Source organism: Phocoena sinus, chromosome 9 (genome assembly GCF_008692025.1).
Source record: "Phocoena sinus isolate mPhoSin1 chromosome 9, mPhoSin1.pri, whole genome shotgun sequence".
Classification (NCBI taxonomy): Eukaryota; Metazoa; Chordata; class Mammalia; order Artiodactyla; family Phocoenidae; genus Phocoena; species Phocoena sinus.
The window spans coordinates 55,467,762-55,474,726 of record NC_045771.1 but is presented as its reverse complement, the minus strand read 5'-3'; the positions used below and the strand labels follow the sequence as shown (position 1 = coordinate 55,474,726).

Sequence of the window (6,965 nt, the reverse complement as noted above, 5' to 3'; positions counted from 1 at the left end):
TTTGACACCTTTCTAGTTCTAATCAAGTTTCCAGGGTCACTTATGGCTCCCATTTAACTAAGAAATGTGCCTGTTATCTCTACCTTGGCTACCACGACGTCTGCCTCTACGCCATCTCCTATCAGGATCCACTGGTGGTGGCAGGGCTGTGTGGAAGTGCACGTGCCTTTGGCATAGGTGACTTGCTGCTTTAGGGGAGACAGCACGGGCTGGTGGAGGCTGGAGATGCGGTGGCTCTCACGAGCTTTTGTGGAATGCAATATACATCAACTGAGAACACTTACATTCGGTTCTGTGAGAGTGTCAGCTTGTGAGGGCTTCCAAACTAGGAAATCACAGAGGTTATAGGAAAGGAGCAAGGGAAGGGAAACCTGAGGTGGGTGCTGCTGGGGTGAGGGTCTTCTTAACATGATATATGAATTTTGATTTTTACCTTCAAGGAGAAACATTTTAAAATCACCAAATAACATATCTAGAAGTTGATGACTGTATCTGGTATGAACTTTATTATCCATTGATGGGGCTTTGTTTGGGGTTATGAAGCTGACAGATCCGACAAGAAGAGGTGATGATAGAAATGAAACTGGCCTCCCCAAGTGGCACTGTCCACCCTAGTGTGGCTCCCAGCAGTGCTGGGTCAGGTGCAGGCGCCCACTAGGCCGTGTTCAGGGAAACGTGCTCAGCTCCGAGAACACTAACGCTTCTGGCAGAATGTCAGCGTGCTCAGGCTTTGATTTGTGTTCAATGGAGGGTAACCTACTCACCTCATCTTAGTATATGTGCAAAAAAAAAAAAAAAAAGAGAAGAGGAGGCAATGAAAGATACTAGTAAGATTGTCATTAAACAAAACCAGATTGGCTCCAGATGCACAGAACATGTGGTGAATGTCAGTAAGGAGCTGGGGGAATTGTGAAGATCTTGGAGCTCACAAGATTTGTTTTGCACAACCTCTAGTCCTTTACCTGCATTCGGCATAGCAAATCAAGCAAAGGGAGGGTTTAACAAATTTCTGGAACATGCCAACTAACTCACTCCTTCCCACATCCAAGAGCATTGTGTGTTTGGTCTCTTGTTTGCATTCTTTTTTTTTTTTTTTTTTTTTTTTGCGATATACGGGCCTCTCACTTGTTGTGGCCTCTCCCGTTGCAGAACAACAGGCTCCGGACGCGCAGGCTCAGCGGCCACGGCTCACAGGCCCAGCCGCTCTGTGGCATGTGGGATCTTCCCGGACCAGGGCACGAACCCGTGTGTCCTGCATCGGCAGGCAGACTCTCAACCACTGCGCCACCAGGTAAGCTCCTCTTGTTTGCATTCTTTAAGAATGGTTGTGTCTAAGAGTTTTTAAGACAATGTTTCTTTGATGGAGTATATGGTGTTATTTGGTACCCACCAAGAAGATGTAACAAGAAAATGTACAGAGATTGTGTTATACTTTATTCCATATCATGTTACAAGAAAACGACAGTGACATCTGACAAACCATTACGTCTTTCATAATACAGACAAATTACAATTGGTAACAAATATGCAACATGTGTTATTCCATTCTCCTTACTATGTGTCATTTTGAAGTATAATAATTTTCTGAATAATGCTAGCTCATTTCTTAGGTACCAACCCCGTTAGAAAGTACACATCTCAGTGTATCATACAAAAAAAAGATAAAAGAAAAAAATTTTAAATCCACTCCCAACTAGAGAGAATGTAGATTTTGTATGTGCCTCTAAAATATGCTGCTGTAGGAAGGGAATAAGAATAGGAGATTGCTTATTTTATTTGAATTTTGTTTGGTTTGGTTTTTGGTGTATGAGAAAATTGCAAGGCAGTAACTTACATGGTTTCCTCTGCCTACAAGCTGGTAAGGGAGATGGGAGTTATATGCAATTATGCAGCATATTCCTATGTATAGGGGCAGGCAATAATCTACCCCAGTATGTACAGCCTAAACATCCCCTTATATAACAAAGATTACAAAACCAGTAATATTCACAGATGATTATCTTGTATAGACGCATTACCTAGGGTATTGATTACACTGGCTATCATGTACACACTGAGGAAAGGATACCAAGAGACCTTGCTTTCTCCACAAGCCTGGAGGCTCCTCTGGAAACTCTTCTCGTCACCCTTGGGAGGTAGAAATAGCTTCTCATCCTTGTGTCAGGGAACGGACAGCCACCTCCGCCTTATGCCCCCGTTTTTTTTATCTGAGCACTGCAAACATTTTTTTTTCATGTCCTATGTATCTTGTATTTATTTTTAAGTCAACCAAACTCTTCCTTTAAGAAAATGGACATGAAGTCCCAAGTTGCCTTTCAAAATACTGTGTGTGCAGTGACGTCACACAGATACAGCTACCATGCTAACGTGTTCTAACTATTCCAGCTGTTTGAATTCAAGCTACTCCTTCATATAAAAATAATCTCACAAAACATTCCAGTGCCTTCTCAATAGAATAGTAAATCTGTTCATGAACACAGTCTGTAGTGATTTTCATGGCTGTCCTCAGCGAGAGGAGGGAAAAAAAAAGAAGGTGTTCGCAAATGGGAGAGGAAAGAGAGAGACAAAGTAAACTTTGATGTTCTGCACCAATGGCAAGCATGGGGAACCGAAAACCTCCTAAATGAGACCCTTCTGAGACATATGTCTCTGTAATAAAACAGATTTACCCCCCCACTGAGAAGTATTACGTTTCATTTCCCAAGAGAAGCTGCCAATGACAGGGGTATATATCTCTGAATAACTAACATTTCTAATTGAAGTCTTTAAACATTAAATATTTTCAAAATTTCAAGTTAGAAAGCTTATTACATAGCAAGACTGAATCGTCGTCAGCCCTTGGTTTAAACTTCATTAAGTACAAAAGTTATGCCTCTCCCCCAAATGAAATAATTCAAAATAAATCATAGGAAAGGCCGTTTTTTGATTGCACGTAAAGTTTTCTCTCCACATTTACTTTAAGAAATCCTAATGTAAATACACGTTAAATCAAAATACCTCTAAAGACTGCCAAAGAGTTGGAATGTATGAAAGAATGGGAAGTATTTCTAGGTAGTGAACAGTAAGCATTCTGGCCTTGGATAACTTTTCCTCTCTTTAAAATCAATCAGTAAATAATTCCTCGCTTAGCACTTAGAAGCTTACAATGAATACTACTTTGGACAAGATGGAGTGTGACCTGACATCTATACTCACACCCCACTCCAGGGGAAGTACTGTTTTAATGTTTAGAAATTCTGGGTCCAGTTTCCTAGGTATACTGGGTGACTATAGAAAAGCTGTTCCTTCACCTGACTCTCAGGGAAAGTTTTTGTCAAACTGGCTCATACTTCCTACTCTTGATCCTAGAAAGTGCGACACGTTTCAAGTTCTCAGCCTCTCCTCCTCTCTACTAGGAAATGTAAAACAATGTACACGAAGGTTTTTCCATAAGAACTGGTGTCCTCAGGAGCTAGGTTTCATGCTCGAGATGAAGTTTCCTAGCTGCCCCAGTGTTATTTGGGGTCTGCAGTGAGGCCTGCCCCCGGGAACAGACCTGCGCCAGGCAGCTCTCCCTCTGGATCAAAGCACGCGCATGCCCAATCCACCTTCCCCTCCACGTCACATACTCGCCTTCATCCTCCAAGGTCTCTCTTAAAGAAGGGAAGCTGGGCCTTTCCTTTTTCCCTTTTCCATCTTTAAAGCAAGACTCCTGCCTTGTTTCTAAAACCTGCATCCGAACAGTTATTCCTGGAGACTGCTTAAAGTTAGGGTACCCAATGACGCCTTCCAATTAGCCTGGAATGTTTAGAAAAATGTAGTTCAAAGGTGTTTTGGTGTAAATAAGCAAATTTCAAACTCTGGATAGCTTTGTAATTTGCTTTTTAAATGTTGACTAGTAAAGACAGCATTCAGGGCTCATCTAGCAGATACAATTCTTTTGCACCTGTGCTTTAAACATTCTGTTCCTCACTCTTTTCACCATTTAGAAAATACTCACAAAGCGTAACAAAGTGGATGGAAAAAAATAAGATGTTGACAAGACCCAGAAAGCATTTAAAAAGCTACCTCAATTTCTAGAGGTTCAAAAGGAAGTGATTTATCCCTGTCTTTGTTCTTAATGCTTCATATTTGTTTCTTCACTTCCAACCTGCTCGGAGAACAGTCATGCTATGTGGCTTGAAAATGCTAAGCAGATTCTGATATCCTATATAAGTGTGCAGTTATTTCCAAGAAACAAAACAAAAACACACATTTGCCAATGTCCTTAAAGAGACAAGTGGGGTCCCACGGCCACCATGGGACCAAGGTGTCAAGTCAGTCAGAGAACATGGGTGTTTTTTTAGCTATAGTTTTCCTTCCTGGTGGTTGCAAAATGTGCATTGCTCTCAAAGAAAACACACATTGTTTTATGCCACTATGTGGCTTTCAAGTACAGACATTACTGAAGAAGTGTGAACACTGAGTGTGTTGTCTTAATGTATTTAAGACATGGCTGGTGAAAGCATAAAAACCTTTACAGAGATGCCGTGGTGCAGAGGGAAATCAAAAAAAATCAAACACAAAAGACTGAGAAGAATACATGCCATGTATCAGTAAACAAAACTTAATCTTCACATAGTTCTTGGAAATCACAAGGTATCCAAATGCGTGCAAGGTTTTAAATAAATTGCAGAGAAAACAGGTCTTGCCAGCTTCAATTTTCTTGTAAGCGAAATCCACCACAGGGAGTGAAAGGAGACTGATCCATGATTCCCTTCGTATTATTGGCCACTTCATTAATGGTTTTTTCTTCCTTCCCAGAATGATGACAACTTAATGCTGGAAGGAGGAAGAGAGAAAATTGTTATATGTTAAAAACAAAAGAACCAAAAAAACCTTACATCATTCATTTTTCCTAAATTACAGGAGACATCAGAATTGGTCAGGCCAAAGTGAGCCTATCCATTCTTTCCACAGCGGCCTCGAGCACACGTGTTGGAAGCAGAGCAGTCTCCTTAACCAAAACAGTCCTTATAATACGATAAACAAATGCTCTGATTGCATTTTCTACTGTTAAAATAATTTAACTCCATGAATTTAAATGGTCTAACCTCCTCTTGGATTATTTAGAGAAAAAGAAATTCAGCAAATTTCCTTCCCCAAATCATTAGCACTAATACTGCTCTTAATTAAATGCCTGTAGCATCATACAGACCATTAAAAGGATGTATCGTGTTCATTTTTATGAACATGAAATAGAAAAACGGATCACATACATGTTTTTTAAAAAATCCAGCTGTATATCATTCCACAGTGCCGATTATCAGACCTGGTTTCAGCAGAATGAAAATTGGCCCGCGTGACCTGAATTGCCAACCTCTTCCCAACATCCTGCATACAACTGTGCATTTCCGATGATGCCTGCTTAAATTCGGTAACTACTTCCATGTGAACGGTTCAAGAAGGAAGGAATGTTCACTCTGCTTCCCTCTCCGTTTCTTTTTTGGCCCTTAAGCATTTTCATTGAGTTTCTAGGATGGGAAAATAATGTCTTGCCAGGAAGCGTGAAAAGAAACACTGTCAGGGTCAAGTCGCACAGCCCAGAGATTCGATCCATCAGCTCCACTGAATCCCAGAACCAACTCATTATCTCAGTTTAGAAAGCTTGAGGTCACTGAGGGCTGGTCAGGCCTGCTTGTCCCCTTCCACACTGCCACACAGGCATCTTCTCTGGCAGACAGGGAACAGTGGTCTTTTGTCGAGACTTTGCAGTACAGTTGCCCTACTGCTGCCCTTGCAGGCTAGGGTACCAAGCACATCACCCCTGAATGGCACTACCTTGACCAAGGGAGCAACAAGTTCCAATCTTACAGTTAAGAACCATTAAAACAGCATCCTCTCCACCCTCTACTCATTTCCCCCACTTACTATGATGATTTTTGGAAGGTTAACCTTCCACCCTTTTTTAAAAAAATTGAGGCTAAATTCATATAACACAAAATTAACCACTTTAAAGCATATAACTAACTGGCATTTAGTGCATTCACAATGTTGCACAACCATCACTTCTATCTAATTCCAAAACATTTCTGTCATCCCCAAAGGAGACCTTATATCCTTTATTTACGTATCTTACATCCTTCATTCTCATTCTTCTCTTGCTCCAGGCTCCTTGGCAACAGTGAATCTGCTTTCTTGTCTCTGTGTATGAAATATCCATGAGTTGATGTATATTTGGGTTATTTTCACCTTTTGGCTCTTGTGAATAGTGCTGCTATGAACATTAATGTACAAATATTTGTCTGAGTACCTGTTTTCAATTCTTTTGGGTAACACTTGGTAGTGGAATTGCTGGGTCATATGGTGATTCTGTTTAATTTTCTGAGGAACTGGCAAACCATTTTCCACAGTGGCTGCACCATTTTATAATCCCCCCAGCAATATACAAATGTTCTAATTTCTCTACACCTTCGCAAACATTTGTTATTTTCTGGTTTTTTGTTTTTGTTTTTTCTTGATCATAGATAGCCTAGTGGGTATGAACTGGTATGGCACTGTGATCTTGATTCACATTCCCCTAATAATTAGTGATGTTTGAGCTTGTTGGCCATTTGTATATTTCACTTGAAGAAATATCTATCCAAGTCCTTTGCCCAGTTTTAAATTGGATTGTCTGTTGTTGAGTTGTAGGAGTTTTTTTAAAAAATATATTTTGGATATTAATACTTTGATTTGCAAATATTTACTCCCATTCTGTGGGCTGCCTTTTCACCGTATTGATAGTGTCCTTTGATGCACAGTTTTAATTTTGATGACGTCCAATTCATCCATATTTTTCTTTTGTTTCTTGTGGGTTTTGTGTCATATCTAAAAATCCTTTGCCAAATCTAAAGTTATGAAGATTTTCCCCTATTGTTTTCTTCTAAGAGATGCCAGCTTTTCCAGGAAGCCTGCCCACCCTGGCCAAACAGGAGTCAGGGTTTGTCTTGACATCTGCTTGCCTA

At 40.4% G+C, this 6,965-nt stretch overlaps 1 protein-coding gene across 3 annotated transcripts in view; it reads right to left on the bottom strand.

Moving 5' to 3' along the window:
• Window positions 1-1,413: 1,413 nt before the first annotated feature.
• Window positions 1,414-6,965, bottom strand: part of CDK14 (cyclin dependent kinase 14) — a 595,562-nt gene continuing 590,010 nt past the window's right edge. For all 3 annotated transcript variants that reach the window (XM_032642400.1, XM_032642402.1, XM_032642401.1), the window contains one exon: window positions 1,414-4,800. The gene's annotated coding sequence lies outside the window, so the exon portion shown is untranslated. The remainder of the gene's footprint in view (window positions 4,801-6,965) is intronic.